We start from the raw sequence: 17,330 nt of genomic DNA on the forward strand, positions 1-17,330 counted from the left end.
CTGTGCAAGCAGCAGTAACAACAACATCTGCATAATCAACAGTGTTTTCGGCACAAATCCAAAACACAGCCCCATACCAGTTATTGTGAAGCAAATTAACCCTACCCCAGCCAAAACCAGCACAGCATGCTGCAAAGTTCTGTGGTTTGGAAATCTTCTTGTCCTTTCATGTTGACTATTCAGGCAGTCACCAAGAGAAAACCTGATGTGTTGGGAGTACTTGAGTCTTGGGAGTCAGGTAGAATTAGGTAAAACCCTGCTTCTACTGCAGGGGGTGCCAACATTTCTGCTGATTCAACATAGTCAGTATAGTCTTTCCACCCAAGAGGAAATAATTCATAGATGTTGGTATCATCTGTGGCATCAAATTCTCCTTGGGATCCACTGAATTTCTTTGGGCAAGCCCACTGATCACAATGAATAACAGAAGTATCAATATCAGCAGAAATACTTCTGTTTGTAGAGGTTCTCCTCAGCCCTCTTCAGAGGCATTTTTTTAAAGGATGGTAAGATTCTTCTAGTATGTAGCTGGCTTTCAACAGTAGTCGACTATTGAATGCTTGAGGAAGACAAGGCAAGTATGCAGTGATGCCTCCCTGGCATATTGTCCTTGCTTCCAGCAATCTGTAGTTTAACAAATTCCTTGGTTATAAACATAACTTTTGGGTTTACCATCCCTGGTGGAATAATTTCCATGAATTGGCCCTGTTGCTTTTTGAACTGGTAATAATAAACATTATTTAGAACAATCTTGGGCAAGAAATTTCTCAGTTTAATTGTGCTGCTTGAAAAAGTGTCTTCTTTTGTTTGTTTTCAGCCTGTCACCTGATAATGTTATTTTTTGCCCCTATTTCTTGCACTGTGAAAAATCAAATAATCTCCTAATGATCTTCTCAATGTTATTGACATTTCTATTAATTTGTGTCACATCTACCCTTGGTTCTCTGTTTTCTCTTCAAAAGAGTCTTAATCTAGTTATTTCTACTTTGTACATTATTCTTGTCTATGTGATACCTTCATCTGAATGTTTTCTCACCCTCATACAGCCTTTCCGACCAGAAAGTCAGAACTGCAGGTAGTGTTGAGCTATGGGCACACCATGGGTTTGTAAAAAGAAATAATTACATTTGCAGCCTGATTCTCTATTTCTTTCCAAGCATCCCCAGTGTTTTTCTTGGGCCAACTGAGGTTTTTATGGAATCAGCTGCTGTAACTGGGAGTTCTCATTCTGGACACAGGGCAGACAGTTTAGAGCCTGTCCTTGAACACATCAGGTGAAATTGTGTCTCCTGGTGCATCACTGCATATTTACTGACACTGCATTTTGGCTTCCATGTTATTCTCCACTATTGTGCTTTATTTCTGTGTGTTTTTACAGCATCCTTTCCTTTCCACTCTTCTGAATAATTGAGCATTAAAAAATTTGTCCTCTCACTCTTCCCTCCTTTTCTTTTTTCAGCATTTTTGTAAATATTTTTTAAAAGCCCTTTAAGAGGAAGCTTGTTGAAAGCTTTTTGAAAGTCCTTTCACTATGTGGTGAAAAGCCTTTGAAAAGGCTTTGTACTGTCCATGCACAATTCCTACATGTGGAATTACCTCAAATGGGCAAATGCTTTTGCCTGAATGTCTCTGCCCTTCACTTCTCCTCCTCAGAACAACAGGTCAATAATGCCCCTCTTTTGCAAGTTATTTTAGGGGTTTGGGGAGTAAAGATCATACAAGTGTTAGCCATTAGTATTTTCTAATCTAGCTATTTCAGTAATGACTTACATGCTGAATGCTTGAAGGGAGCCATAGGAAGAACACAAGCTGTTCTTTAATTGCATCTGGCAGCCATAATAACTAATAATTGTAAAGCAAACGTTGTCTACATTTGAAGTATGCAACTACTACAGCGAAAGAAGATTATAACGTCTCTTTGCTTTTAAAAATCCCTCAAAGCCGTTATGTTCTTTAATAAGCATGTTCTGGAGCGTATTTTCTTATGCAAGTGGGCAATTCAAGAACTGCAGAGATGAATACACAGAATTATACATTTAAATCAAGATTAAAATAAATTCAAAGAAAATTGAAATTATTACTAAACTTAATAAAGCAAATTCCTGTATCCTTCCCATGGTTATTCAACACTGCTTAGCTTGCAAGAAGAAGAGTAAAAAAATCCATTCCCCATCCTAACAAATAAAGATGGCAGCAATAAACCTCTTTAATTGAATGTTTGATTATTTTAAGAAAACCTGCTTGTTTTTTAAAATGTATGCTCTGCTCTCTCTTGACACGGTGAGCCACAACACGTAATAAATTTTAAACCACTCTTGTCTGCGAATGCACAGAATCAATTTAAATAGCATTTGCTTGCATTGGATTGTTTTAAGAGGACAGTAGCTCAGCAAGTAGGAAACTTTCTGAGCCTCCACTTGCTCTCTGCTGAATGCTAGGCCAAACTGAGCTGAAACTGATCTGGTTTTCTCATCCCAACCCAAGTAAAATAGGAAGTTCAGGTATTTCAGCAGGAGATTTGGAACCAGCCTGACATGTGAGTTGTAACCTGGAGGGTGGTCCCCAGCACCCCTTATTTACCAGACAGAGTAGAGACAGTACGGGTTGTTTTCAGACCCACCTTATTTCTTCACCCAGTCCCATGTAAGCTGGAAAGTGCTCTATGAGAGCCATCCACCCTACAAATCATAAACAAGTCTCTCTTTGAGTCTTCTTTGGCAACCATTAGCATCAATATCACTTCTTCTGCAGACAGAGCTTGGACAAACTCCTATTTCCTTCTTAGTTTCACCTTTAACTCTGCTATCACTCTGCATTCTGTGTATTCTAGAACAGTAGGCACTGTTCTCTGATCATGGTAAACCCAACATGCACAGATGAATTGACCTTTTGCTAGAAAACTGGAATTTATTTATTCCTTCCCCTTTTCATTGTGCGTGCTTCTCTTACCCCCCGAGATTCCTACCTTCCTTGCAAAAGAATAACAGAGAGATAATGATTAACCTTTCAGTGCCCTGGTGGTCTTTAAGAGTTTGATTGACCATGGCCAGAGTGCAGTGCCTGCAAGTCTTAGATGACACAGAATGCAGAGTTGTAACAGCAAGTACCTTTCACACTAGTGACTTTGTATGTGGACAGGAAATCACATTGGGTTTAGGGTTAATACTCTTATTTAACCTAATAAGCACATTTGTCACTGGCTACCCTATGTTATCTATTTATGGTGACTCTTTTAAGCCAATTTGTCACTAGTAAACTAGCAGAAGAAACCATGATTCTTCTTAACAGCTGAAGAATGCACTTGTCATCTCTATTTCAGAAGCTGCTGTGGGAAACAGCCTCATAGCTGTTTCTTCTTCAATCCAGCTGGCTTCTGCTAAGCTGATGGTTGCTGTATTAAAAGACAAAAAATGCTATTCTTAAATTTAGGTTTTATTGAATTTAATCATTCTATTTTTAAAGCTGCACTTCAGTTAATGGTCCAAACAGATCAATATTTATAACCGGAGTTGTGCAAATGAAATATATTAATAAGTAAAACATATACACTTGTACTTTCACATAAAACTTAATTAATCTGATGTGATTTGTAGACATTTTAATTGGAATTATTAGCTAAGGAAAATAAAGTGTTTTCCTCTCCCTGAAAACAAGGAGAAATTCTGGTTATTTCCAAAGAACAGATACCAGATTCTGATTTAGTAGTGTTTTTTCATAAATTAATTAAGCTCAATTTCTTCAGGCAGTGCCTTCAATTTAAGGAAATGAAAGACCAGTGGCATACCTTTAGGACACAGTAGCAGTGAAGCTGGTCCTTCTGCTAAGGGTTGCAGATAGTCAGCTGAAGGTACAGTAACTCACTTTCAAAAGCAACATCTTGTGCTGTGCCTGAGAAAATAAGCCTAACCACTCAATAGACAGAATTAGCTGACACTTGGTTCTGGAGTTAGCTGAGTCAACACCAGCTCTGCATCCTTTGCATGGTGCTCTTCCAAGATGTGTGAAAACTAATCTAGAGCAAAATTTCCCTTGATGTGTTTGTGTAGTTACCCTCTCCATTATGTCAAGGTCTTCCATAGACTTGATAAAACTGTCAGTAGACTTTGCAGTCTAAAATAAATGCATATGTCATAGGCATTTCCTTTTTCACGTGTAAGTGGAGACTGTTCTTACTCTTTTGGTTAGGCAGACAAGAGTAGATTTCTGTCACCTTTCTATTCCTTCTTTATTTTGACTCCTGGAACAAATCTGTCTGATCTGTGGGCTGCTTTATTTAGAACAGTGATATCTGGATCCCAGATGCATTCCTTGCTGTCCCAGACTGTCAGAGTTCTCTCTGTATCTTGGGAAAGAGAATTCAGGGACACACAGTGTCAGGTCATCAACCCTGGCTTTATACAGTCAGAAAATCTCCTATCAAGTGTAAAGTGTGCCAGGGATGAGGATCTGATCCCATAAAAAGGATAGGAATAAAATATCTCTATTCTATAGAACCAGAATTGTTAGATCAAGAATGTGATAGTAGTAGCTGCCATGTTGTACCTGTCTTTATATACTAGGTGGTCAAAACAGATATTTTTCTAAATCACAAGTACAGGTGTTTTGATGGAGAGATGTAATTTCTTCCTAAACGTTTCACATGCTGTTTGGTCCTTGTTAAGTTGCTTACACACACACACAAAATAAAATTAATTCTCAACAATAGTTGTCAGCAAGACAATCCCTCCCTTTTCACCTGTGCTCAAAAATTGTTATTAAAAATGGTTGAACTGCTAATGAAGATGAAATAAACCTCTGAGACACTTTTGAGAATACATTTGTCAAGTAGAATTTTATGAATTTCGTTTCATGAAGGAGTATGCAGGGACTTGCTGCTGTAACAAAAAATGAAAAGTACCCATTCTTGTCTCATGTCCGTAGATTATTAATGCCCCCTATGCAAAAAGGAGTATGGACACCACTCCTTCCCCCCTTGTTTTCCTATAGCAATAAAGCAGTGAAATCTGAGTAACTAATTAAGTTTTAGATTTCCCATGCAGGAAAAATCCCTTCTCAAATTCACTCTCAACTCAAATTCATTTCTGAAAAAGCCATGTCTGGGATGCTGGTAGAAAGCTGGACACTTTAAGGCTTTTTGCAGTTTTGAATGGTGCAGCTGGTGTTGTCAATTCAGTTTAGACAGTTTTAAAATACCTGAGAATCCCTGGGGGAAGTTGTTTTGCAGTTCAGTAGGCTTGGCAGGGGTGGTAGTCCTGTCCAGGTTGCCGAATTCGTTTTGCTTACTCATGGGAAAAGTGATGCCCATGTGTTAAGAGTAGCACTTGATTTAAACTTAAAGAGGGTAGATTTAGATTAGATAATAGGAAGAAATTCTTTACTGTGAGGGTGGTGAGGCACTGGCACAGGTCGTCCAGAGAAGCTCTAGATGCCCTATCCCTGGGAATGCTCAAGGTTGGCTGGCATTTTGAGCAACCTGCTTTAGTGAAACCTGTCCCTGCTCATTGGAAGGGCATTGGAACTAAGTAGCCTTTAAAGCCCCTTTAAATCCAAATCATTCTATGATTTTTCTCATCAATGGCTAGATAAATAATAGTTACAGACCAAACTCTGCAAAGAACTTCTCCTCATGTCAAGCTTTGTCTCTAGGACCATCAGCCCTATGCATTCTGCTCTGTGATTTGTATCCATTTCTCAGTCTGAACACAGGAACTAAAATGTCTGTTCTTGAAATCTTGCAGTTTTCAAGATTTCATTTTCAGCTCTTATGTTCACTTCAGGAAAGCCTGACTCTGCTGTCTCTACTTTTAATTCTTTCTTTCCATTGTACTTAGGTCCAGAGAGAAATTGGTGGCATCTGTGGATTTTGGTGTGACTGACTCAGATGGCAAACGGGACAGAGAGGAATGGCATCTGTGTGGTTGGTCCTTCATGACTGTAACTACTTGTTCCTAGAAATGAGGAACAGGTGCAAGAAATCAAGAGGCATCCAAGAGTCAAAGTCTCCCTGTTCAGTGCAGATTTCTGTGGGAAGTTTGCAGAGACCTGCAATGAACTGCTCTGTGCCTGGCTGTCTGTCTTCTGGGATTTTTCAGCTACCCAACGACTTGGGAATCTGACTGTGTGGTAAAATTTAGCTTCAGAAATTGAGCTTTTGTAGTTTTGCTTAAGTTTCCACCTTTTCTGGTTGCATAGTACCTGATCTTAGTGTAACCCAGTGCTGTATTATCTTTCCCAGCCTACACTCTGACAGCTTTTAAAAGAGGCGTGAATTTTCTCTGTTATCTCTGTGGGATGTGTAATGCCCTACACCTAAAATTCAGCTTACTAACTATTATGCTCCTGCTCACTTCAGCTAATGGAGACAGCTAATAAGGTTCTTTTACTGTATGTTCCCAGAATATGTTACATAGCCTGTGTTAAAGTCTTTGCATAATTGTTTGATGCATTAACAGGTCCTGGAAGAGTGGGAGTGAAAGAACAGGTTAGGAATTTCAGCTTATTTAACAAGCTGTTTTTACCTTGCCTGACAAAGGAGGTAGAAGAAGAGCCTATATCACAACTCTTTCCTGAAGATCAAGCCACCTACCTTGTTCTGGTTTGATTAGTCTGATCCAATGTTTCCATTTCTGGCTCCCAAAATTGATTTACTTATTTTCCATGTGATTTTGCAGCACAATGGTGACAGAAAATAGATTGTGCTGAAATCCTGAAGTAAACACTCAATTTCTAAGTAAAATCAAGATAAGAGAAGGCAACTAATTAGAGACACTTTCTAAGAACCTTTGTTGAAGACACCACAGATGTCACTGTTGCACAGGACCTTCTCACAGAATTTAAGTCCAAAGACAGGGAGACCCCAACTACATTTCCCATATTGTAAAAACCTGCAGGTTTGTGTTGCCATATGAGACACTGGTCTTCACTTGGACACCCTCAGGTGTGGTAATAAATAATACCATGAAACTATACAATAATGAAATCATGGTTACTGCTGCCCAGGAGTGTGTGCACTCTTGTTGCTACAACCAACACAAATCACAGCAAAATTTATGCCTCTCTAATCTAGTTATACTTGGTGTTAACACTGGGAAAATCTCAGGACCCCACAGACATTTTACAAGAGGAGGAAGGCCCAGTTTTCTATTTTCATATCTGTTTTTCCTAGAGATACTCCACCCAAGAATCAATTGGGTTTTAAGTGACATAGGTTACAATGCTACCACATAAGTTGCAGTACAGTTTTCTGAGATGTGAAGATGTGTACTTTCTTTTTATTTCGAACAGATTTCCTTTTTATGCAAGGAATTCTCAGACACCCAGACTGAGAAAAAAAGGTTGGAGTATATTATCTACACCTACCAGGAATTCGTTACTTCCAGTTAGTGTTAAGAGCTGAAAAAATAAGTCTTCAGACCTCGCCTGACTCTGCTGCAGCTGACTGGTAGCCTAAGTAAATAAAGTGATTTCACTTCAGGAGATCTTAGAAGATTTGGTTTCATCACCAATGTAAAGATTTCTGAGGGTATGTAGAACTCATATTCTTTTTACATCACCTCTGATCATAACTGCTTTCCAGGAGAATGAGATTTTGTATTTTACTGTGTTACTTAAATCATTATTTGGATGACTGAGAAGGCAAAGGATGACTTTGCTGCTGTCTTTTCTTGCTCAGAAATTCCCTTTGTAATCGGCTGCTTGCTCTCATTGACTGTAATGGAAGGAAAACAGCCCTTGACACAGAAAGGATTAATGGGAAAGGTCAGGTGAATGAATAGATCTCTGGAGCAGAAGCTGGGTTTGAGGAACAGGATAAAGCAAGCTACAAAGCCAGGAGAAGGTGAGCATCCCAAGTGGGATTTGGCATCAGCCTGGAGGCTGATGTTGCCCTGTTTCAGTGTTCCAGGCAATGCATGGTTATTTGGGCAAAGGAAAGAGACCCCACCAAATCCTGCTGTTGGTAGAGGGACCTTTTGAGTCAAAGGTCTGAGAGATGGTTCTCTATCTTAAAGGGAAGGACTCAGAACACTGTGGCTTCATCTCGTTCCTATAGTTCTTTCCAGATCCTAAAAAGCAAGTGAACATTTTCTACCCAGACTGAGCATCCTCAGGGTAGGGAACTGAGCGATGCAGCCATGTATCAACTTGCAATGTGTATATCCCAGCAATACAAGTCAAGAGGCATTTGTTTCCTGTGCCATAAAAGACCAAGGAAACATATCATTATTATTACTATTAGTTTTATTGTTTTAGGCTTGTATTGGGGCACTGTGAATTTTGGTTTGTTTGTTTGTTTGTTTTTTTTGAAGAAGGAACTGGCAAAGATTAAGTGATCTAATAATTTGTAATAATAGCACTGCATTTGTGGGTACTGCAGGGTGTTATATTATGGCTTTTGGGACCATGCATGCATTTTATAGGGGAATAAGTAAATAATCATTTGTGACTTCAAAGTGTAACAGTCTGCAGCGGGGAAGGACAGAGAAATGAATGTTGATTCAGAAGGGAACTGCTGTTCCAATTTGCCATAATTTTAACAAGAAGAGATCTGTTGAGTGCTTATAGGAGAGCAATGTGTAGTTAGTACTTCAAGTTAAGTACTGGCTTGACTTTTTTTCTCTTTATTCTTGGATCCATTTATGAGCAATCTGCAGAAATAATGAGAAATTATTGAAAGTTTTCCAAATTTCAGACCTTTTTTAAGGTGATAAGAAGGAGCTGTACATTTTAATACCTTTATATCTTTCTTCACTTTTCAAATCTGTGTGAACTTCCTTATACAATTCACCTCTGAACTTACACTGTAAAATCTGATTTATTACTAAAAATTATGGCCAGCTGGATATTGATTTACTCACACCAAATGATAATATATGCTAAGAGCAGTCCCTTAGGGCATACTTGTACAGTCAAATGCAACTTAGATTTTCAAAGTCTGGACTTATAGCAATAAAATGGGTTAATTTGAAAGGCTTTCTAGAACTTAGTAATTATTCATATCCCCTATTTTTATGAAAACTAGCTTGAATTATTCCTAATGAAAATATTGTAACTTTTGTTGGATATGAGAACTTGCTATTTACTTTGGATGTTAAAAAAGATTGTAAATATTCTACCTCTCTTTCTGAGACATAGTAATTCACAAGAATAGTCAGTGATACTGCTCACAAAGGGGAGCTGAAGTCTCTTCTGGCCTTTAATAATTATAGGTCATATTGTGGCCCTAGCTGTAAAACAGATCTTCTCACTTCAGGAGGTACACTGCTGACCGCTGGTGTGAAATTCAGCCTCCAGCTGGCATAGTTAGCTGTGTAAGAAGTGAGTACAGTTATAAAATTCTTCTAAGCGATTTTTGTGGCTTTTTCTAGGCATGGAAGGCCCAACCTTCCCTGTCATGCAGGGAATTTCTGGAGTTCCAGGATGAGTGCCAGTCTAGATTCTTTGGCCCCAAAATTGTTCCCAAGGCAGCCAGAAAATCACAGCTTAATCTACAAAAATTATATCATCATGTTTCTAGTTCACACTAACAAGTCCGTCAGTGAAGTTAATAACACAGATTGAGTAGCAAAATCAGTACTCAGCTGTAGCAAGTTTTCTTCGCAGGAAAGAACCAAATTATATTGAGGTGTGGTAGAAAACACATTGCACCACTTCCCATTGTTACAGCCATGCTGCGTCACCTGCGGTGCAGCCGGGGGAGTTCTGCACATGGAATGTACAGCAAGACCACCCTTCAACCACATCCTACCTTTCAGGGTAAAAACACAGTCATAGAATGGTTGGGTCATCCAGTTCCAACTGGATCATCCAGTTCCAACCCCCCTACCATGGGCAGGGACACATTCCACTCCACCAGGGCTGCCTTCCACTAGACCAGGTCTCTTCCATCAGAGACCCATCCAGCCTGGCCTTGAACACTTCCAGGGATGGGGCATTCACAGCTTCTCTGGGCAACCTCACCACCCTCACAGCAAAGAATTTCTTCTGAATACATGAGCTGGTGGAAAACCAGCACAGCAAAGATCCTCTCATGTCAAGGTAAAGACTGGGGAGGGTGAGGTGCTCTCAGAGTATGCCTGCCTTTGAGACCTAGAGAAAACTGCTGTCCTTCTGAACACTTGTAGGCTGAGTGCTCTGAAGAACATGTGCAGTCAGCCTGCCCTAGAGAGACAGGCCATCTAGAGAGGGATGTGGGCCAGTCTGCATTACTTGGCTGGGGATCCATGCACTGCTGTCTGAGGGGATACTTTTAGCAGTGTGGGTGCAGCCTTTGGCAGTCCCCTGATGCTAGATTCCATGTGTATGGAAGGTGTGCTAGCAAAAGTTCTTATCAGCACCATGGAAAACCACTCTAGTTTGGAGAACAACTATTAACAATTGAGCAGATACCAGGACTGTCTAGCACTGGTGGCCCTGTGTGGTTTATATTTAGTTGCTTTACTGGTGCCTCACTGTAGAGTTTATCTGCATTTTCAAGAGTACGTTGGCATTTTGTGGACAAAGATTAGTGCACTGCATGGTTGCACTTGCACATGTCCTTCCCTCTTGAGAATTCCTTGTGGGATGTTAATTTTCCACTTCTAAAATGTTATGCCACCTTTTAAGAGAGAAGTATTATACAGGAACTGGTGGATACAGCTTCCAGGTGATGCATTTATCATTTTAGAGTGTAGAGAGCGAGGGCAATATTGTTGAAAGGGCCAGATACAAGCCACTGAACAAGAAAATAGCAGTGGCACTTCCAGGGGGGTAGACATACCAGAAATAAAAAGATTTTGTGGCATCTCATACACAGAACTGAGAGTCCTAGACATTAACTAACTCCAGAGCCCATGGCTCTATCTAGATGTCCAAAGCACAAGGGAGTCAGTGGAAATGGATATCACAAAGCAAGAGACAAATGGCCAAACTCGATGTTTCTGTATACTCTGAATCAATAATTTCACTCGCAGTAGGGGAAATATTCCTGTCAGTATTATTAGTAGCAATATTTAACTCAAACTTTGGAAAGCAATGCTAGTCTTTGACACAGTAAACATTCTGTTTTCTGTTTACCTTCTTCATGTTAATGTTTTAAAGTTTATACTGTAGTAAATAATACAATAGCATATTTTTATTAGATTGAGGAGACACTTTTACATTCAGTTATTATCTGTTTAGACATTGGTAAATAGGCTGTTCTCAGAGATGCTGATCTTCGGATATCCTTTTTCTCTCCAAATGCACATTCCAAACCACGTAACAATTCCCTTCTTTGAATCTTGCTTTTTCAGCCTTTTTCACCCCTTTTTTTTTTAACAGAAGATTTTATTTGTATCCTCAGTTTTCCAGTGTGTTTTTGTTGGGCATGGTATGCATGGATATTTTATTAATGTTCAGAAGCAGCATTTCTTATGATTCCTTATGATTCTTTCTCCCTCCCCTCATAACACAGATCTGATTTAGTGGAAGGTAATATGTAGGAAAATTTTTAGTGGCTTATGTGATCAGTAGAGAGCTAGCACAGAGCCTTCCAGAAACTCTTGGCAGGACCCTGAGATGATCATCACAGACGAGTGGCTGATTGCAGAGCTGAATCAATCTGTGATTACATTACAATATAAGGGCCAGTTTCTGCAACCCCTTATTCATGCAGGCAATTCTAATGGAAGCAAAGCTAAGAAGGAGAAGAAAGCTGAAATCATCAAAATCCTTTCAAGCAGAAAAAACATCCTGTGGAGTGAAGGGGTTAATGCCTTGAAGACTGCCTTTTCCCCACACTTTCCATCAGATGCATACAATATGAAATGAAGAGAATAAATTTAATAGTTGCTAATGGCTTAAGCAAAAGAAACCTCTATAAGGCCTGGCCCCAAAAATACTGAAGGTGTTGCTGACTCATTCTACAATTCAGGGGATGTTTCTTCAAGTAATCTATTTAACTTTGAAAGACAAGTGAAAAGTTCCTTAACCGGAAGTTGCTGGTACAGAGAGATATTTTAAGGCATATTGATCTGAAGCATTTATTTGAAAAAATATTTGTATTCTGATGTATTTTTAATGCCATAGAAAGTATAACTGCAATTAACACATTTCTATCATTACCTGTAGCGCAGCTTAAAACTATGGAAATGTGATATGATGGGTATAAAAGGCGGAGGAATACATGATTAAAATGTAGTCACAAGAAAACACAGTGGGTTGGGTAACATGCCTCCAACATTGCTTATTTTGTTTTTGAGAAAAACATTTAAAAATCCACACTTAAACTGTGTTTTTAATAAAGCCTGTCCCTATGTAAATCATTTAAGCTTACGCATATCTTGAAAGCTCTGGTCGAGTCACACTGATATAAATAGAAAAGGTGTATCCAAACCCATCAGAAAGAAAACAAATATGGACTGATGTAAAGTCCACTGATACCTGGAGGGGTGTATTTAGAGCATTTGCTAAAATGGGATCATTCATTTGTTCATTCCACAGCTCTCTAATGTATTCCTAAACAAGGGCAGGGCAGTATTCAGGTGAGAAAAAAAATACAGGGGATGCAGTCTATGCCCTACCTGATATTTCACAGGGATTGGAAAAAGTTTTTGAAGTACCTTCCAGCAGGAGAAGTATCTGTCATTTTCCCCCAGTTTCTTGGTCCTATATTTTGGACAGTCTTATTTTCCTCCAGGATGTCTACATTTCTGGAGACTGTCTCCAGGTGCCTCTAACTGCTACCACCAACCAGCTCCACACGGGGGTTTAAAGGAGAAATTTCAGGATCGTCTTTGGGACCCATGACAATACTGAATAATCATGAGATGGAAGGAGGGTGTAGGAAGAGCAAGTTAGTTTTAAATTTCTACTTTTTTTTTTTTTAATGTATAGAATCTGCATATACAAGTGTGGAAACGTTAAATTTCAGCTGTTAATGATGTTTTTTCACTTATCCAGCACATTGCAGAGTTGCCCTGAGTGCGCTGAAGAGCGTGGCTCTCAGTCTTTCCAATGACCTTTCATTTGAGAAGCAGGTAAGAATTCCCACTGGACACTGGTCCAAGGGTGCAGAAGGGATGTGTGTATTCAGGGATTTGTGCAATAAACACACCTAAGCCTGCATGTGTTCTCAGTATTGGTCCTGCGAACTCTTATTGAAAACAATATGAACCTTCCAGTCTGCTTTTAGAAGAGGCTTTAAAGCAGACTTTTGAACATGCACGTACTGAAGGAGCACAACAACAGCAAATTCAGGGGTTCAGAGCTACGGTATAGATAACAGGTTTTTTGGACCAGAGTACAAGGAGTTAAACAGCAGTGGCACACTTGAAGTAGTTTCACACTGGAATGTTGCAAATCCTGTTGTTTGTCTCAAGGTCTTGCATACAGAGAAGTTATGAGCTGCAGTCTGATTCAAAGCTATACAAGTTAGCTATGGTTTGGCAGCCTCAGGACTATGTTTACACACTATTTTGCATTTCTGTTCAAATAGTTCTCCTGAAGTTTTAGGCTTTCCTGCAAAGCTACAGCAAAAGTGGTGATATATTTTCCATAGGCTTCATCGCTCTATGGGAGAACCAGCTATGCAACCTGTCTAGTGTGAAGGGAATTCTGTCATGAATTGGAAAGGAAGAACAGAAAAACGTCACAGAAACAGTCTGTCCTTTGGGCTAGTAGAATTTTATGTCACTGGCCAGAAATAGGGGGATATTCAAGCTAAGATGACTTAGTGCTGTGCTTGATAAAATGTAATAATCCTGACTGAGGAAACTCACACAAATATTAATAAAAATGGAAAACTCTGAAATCAAGGCATTTGCAGGTGAGTGGGGAGGCTTCATCTTCCTTCCCACAATTTTACCGTCCTTCATTGCTGAGGCCCAAATGACCACAGATGGATACATGGATATGTGGATAAATGACTATTATCACAGCAATTGGCTTTATCTGTCCTGTGCAAATGGTAGGAGGAAAATTAATACAGAAGCAACAACTGGGTGAAAGCCACTTTAACAACAGCCATTCTTCATGACGTGCTGCATCCTAAGCTGCTTTTTACTAAATGTTTACACTTGTGTATCACTTGTGTATCACTGAGAGACATTCATGTCTACTGTATGATTTAGTCAACTCCTGCAGCTGAAGCACCACAAAGCACCCTGAACTCTGCCATGCAAAAGCTGATGGATTCTCGGTGCAGGTTCATTGCTCAAGACCCCTTCCATTCTCCAAAAGACACCCACCCTGAAGCCCCTCAGAGCACCTGGAGCTCCTGATGTTTCTTGATTTCACCTTTGGGGAAAAAACAAAAAGGATGTACAGTTGAATACTGCACTGGAAAGAGAGAGTTGTGTGAGAAAAGTATGCTCCTAAATGTTTGGAAAGATAGAAATTACCTCCTTTTTTTTTTTGTGAGCTCTGTGCAACAAATTCAGTCCAGGAATTAGTTACCTGAATCACCTCTTCCTTCTAACTAACGTAAAAAACACTGTCACACTCTTAACTAATGTTTCATTTTTGTTTGTAAATGTCATATTGGATACTTAATTAGGCCAATAATTATCCACACATTAGTGTGAACTTTTTGAAGTATAATGGTAACTTGTTAAATGTATAATTATTACTGCTGATAATTAGTAACCTTTTTTTAATGTGCATCAGTAGTCCTGCAGAAAATATGTTTGCAGTGCTGAATGGTGAAATTCAGGGGAATTTACATCTCACAAAACCTTGACCTTCCTCAGTTAGAATTTTCCATGTCTTGGATATACAGTTATACTCTACACTTCTAAGAAGCTGCAATTTTGAATTTCCTGCTAACTCAATACCTTTCTGTTGTTTTTGAAACAGGAAAATTGCATCCTTTGTGTCATTATTATGAAATAATTTAACTCTCTTTTGATGCAACTAGTTCTGTGTGAAATCCTTGCTTTTTTTTTTTCCTTTGGAAGTTCAAATAGCAGGCATTTGATTCCACAGCTGAAATTCTCTGTGAGGATGTTTATTTTTAAGGATCTGAGCTTGATGCATATTTTCCATTTTGCTCTAGAACTTTGAATGGCAAAATACTAAAGAAAACTTGAAGATTAAATATTAATTCCTGCTGAACACTTTAGAAGCACTTCCCTAGCCTGACCTATTCATTTTATTACTGTACAAGACTGTGTTGCACATAAATTTTTATATGTGTGTGTGTCCATATATATAGGAGGGTACCCATCTACATATGCTCCCTATATATACAATTTATATGCCCATTAAGTACAGAACCATATGTTTTACAATACTATGGCTTCACTAGTATTCAGTAGAAGTTAAATGTTTCAGAAGCTGAGGTACATCATGCAATTGTAACTGCGGTCCTTCACCTATTGCAGTCTTTAACAGGGTGATCATGCATTACTTCTCAAATAATGCATCCACGTGTTTTAAGCCTAGAAAATTTTCCAGTCTCTCTGTGAGGAGCTTATCTTACATGATTCGAAGTCAGTGAAAGCATTTTTACCAACAGGATGCAGAACTCCACTCCTTAAGCCAGTCCATCCTCTGCGCAAAGACAACTTTAAGGCAGTACTTCAAACCCCAAATAGACAAACTTTCCCTTCATTACTTCACAGGAATAGTAGTATTTACCTGAGTTTTATTTTGAACCATTTATTCTTTTTTTAATAAAAATTATTTATGAAATCTTTTCCTCAGACTCCTGCTAAATTCCTTTCTGATGATACAGAAGACTCCTATATCTACTCATCTTTAATCATACTAGGGGGTCATAGTAAAAAAAATTACTATCCAATTTATAGAGGAAACTAAGTTTTTTTGATATTTTTTTTGACATAAACTTTCTAAGGACAGTTTTGATTTTAATTTTTCAAAAAGCACAACTGCAAGTTTTTCTAAATAGAAATATTTTATTGGGTTGACTTACCTTAGTACTTAGTAGAAGTTATAATTGAACCCTTTTACATACATAATTCTCTTTTCTGGGATTATCTTCACAGATATAATCTTACTCATATTGTATTTTCGTATTGTCTTCCATTTCACCTAAGGACAACATCTAGTGTGCCAAAACCTGAGTATCCAGCTAGAGAGGTCCCAAAACTTGAAGTTACCTAGATTCAAGAAATAGTTTGGACCCTTAGAAAATTATAAATACCGATTATAAATTTTGGATAAAGCTTCAAATTTGGATTGCTTATTTGAATGAAATATAAAGGACCTTAGAGGTGGCATCTAGATACAGTTGTTCCCTAACCAAGTTGCAAAGCAGATGAAAGGAAATAAAACCAAAAGAGAATGATTAAGAAGAGCAATGAAAAGCTAAATAGTTCCCTGCTGTATTAGAGTGGCAATAACTTCTGTCACTTTGATTTGCAGCTTTGTAAATTGGGAATATCATGGCTGTTTCTGATGTTTACACACACTGAAAAGATAATTAAAATTGTCTACATGCTAAGTATTTCAGCTATACGTGGTATTTTAATGGCAATATCTATGCATATCAAAGTAGCGTAAAAACACAACTTTTTCATACTTCATCTGGGCAAAGAAAGGATGTTTTCTTCAGTCTTCCATAACCCATTCTCTTTCCTCTGCTTTGAGTGTATGAACTTGGAAGAGCTGTACCTGGAGCCATGATGGAATAATAAATACTCTATGCAACCTTTGGGCTGTATTTCCCTCCTGGTTTTTTTGCTTTTCATAAGGGTGTCATGGTTTGACACTGGCCGAACTCCAAGCACCCATGAAAGCTGCTCACTCACCCTCCCCTGCCACAGCTGGGCAGAGGAGAGAAAAATGAATGAAAGCTTCATGAGTTGAGATAAGGACTGGGAGAAAACATGCCAAGGGCAAAACAGGCTCAGCTTAAAGGTACAAACTGAATTTATTACTAACAGAATAATGAGAAGTAAAATAAGCCCTTAAAACACCTTTTTCCTCCCAACCCCTCCCTCCTTCCCAGCGACAGCGCAGGGAGACAGGACATGGGGGCTTGGGCAGTTCATCACCGAGATTTCCTTCCGCTGCTCCGGGAGAGGAGTCTTCCCGTGTGAGGCCGTGGGGTCCCTCCCAGGGGAGACTGTTCTCCATGAACTTCCCCGGCGTGGGCCACTCTCATGAGCAGCAGCCACACCGCACCTGCTGCAGCGTGAGTCCCTCCCACGGGCACACAGCCCTCCCAAAACTGCTGCGCTGTGGCTCTCTTTCCACGGGGTGCAGTCCTCCACGGACAGGCTGCTCCAGCCTGGAAGCAGGGGCCCCCTCTCTCCAGGGGGTGTTCCACTGGATCACAGCCTCCTCCAGGCATCCACCCGCTCCGGCACGGGCACCTCCCCCACGGGCTGTGGGTGGATCTCTGCATCCCC

At 39.4% G+C, this 17,330-nt stretch overlaps 1 long non-coding RNA gene across 1 annotated transcript; it reads left to right on the forward strand.

Moving 5' to 3' along the window:
• The first annotated feature begins 293 nt into the window (after positions 1 to 293).
• Positions 294 to 15,653, forward strand: LOC116439175. Its single transcript, XR_004238091.1, has 2 exons — positions 294 to 7,522; positions 12,919 to 15,653. It is a non-coding gene; the product is annotated as an uncharacterized LOC116439175 (long non-coding RNA).
• The last annotated feature ends 1,677 nt before the right edge of the window (positions 15,654 to 17,330 follow it).

Source organism: Corvus moneduloides, chromosome 2, assembly GCF_009650955.1.
Source record: "Corvus moneduloides isolate bCorMon1 chromosome 2, bCorMon1.pri, whole genome shotgun sequence".
Lineage (NCBI taxonomy): Eukaryota > Metazoa > Chordata > Aves > Passeriformes > Corvidae > Corvus > Corvus moneduloides.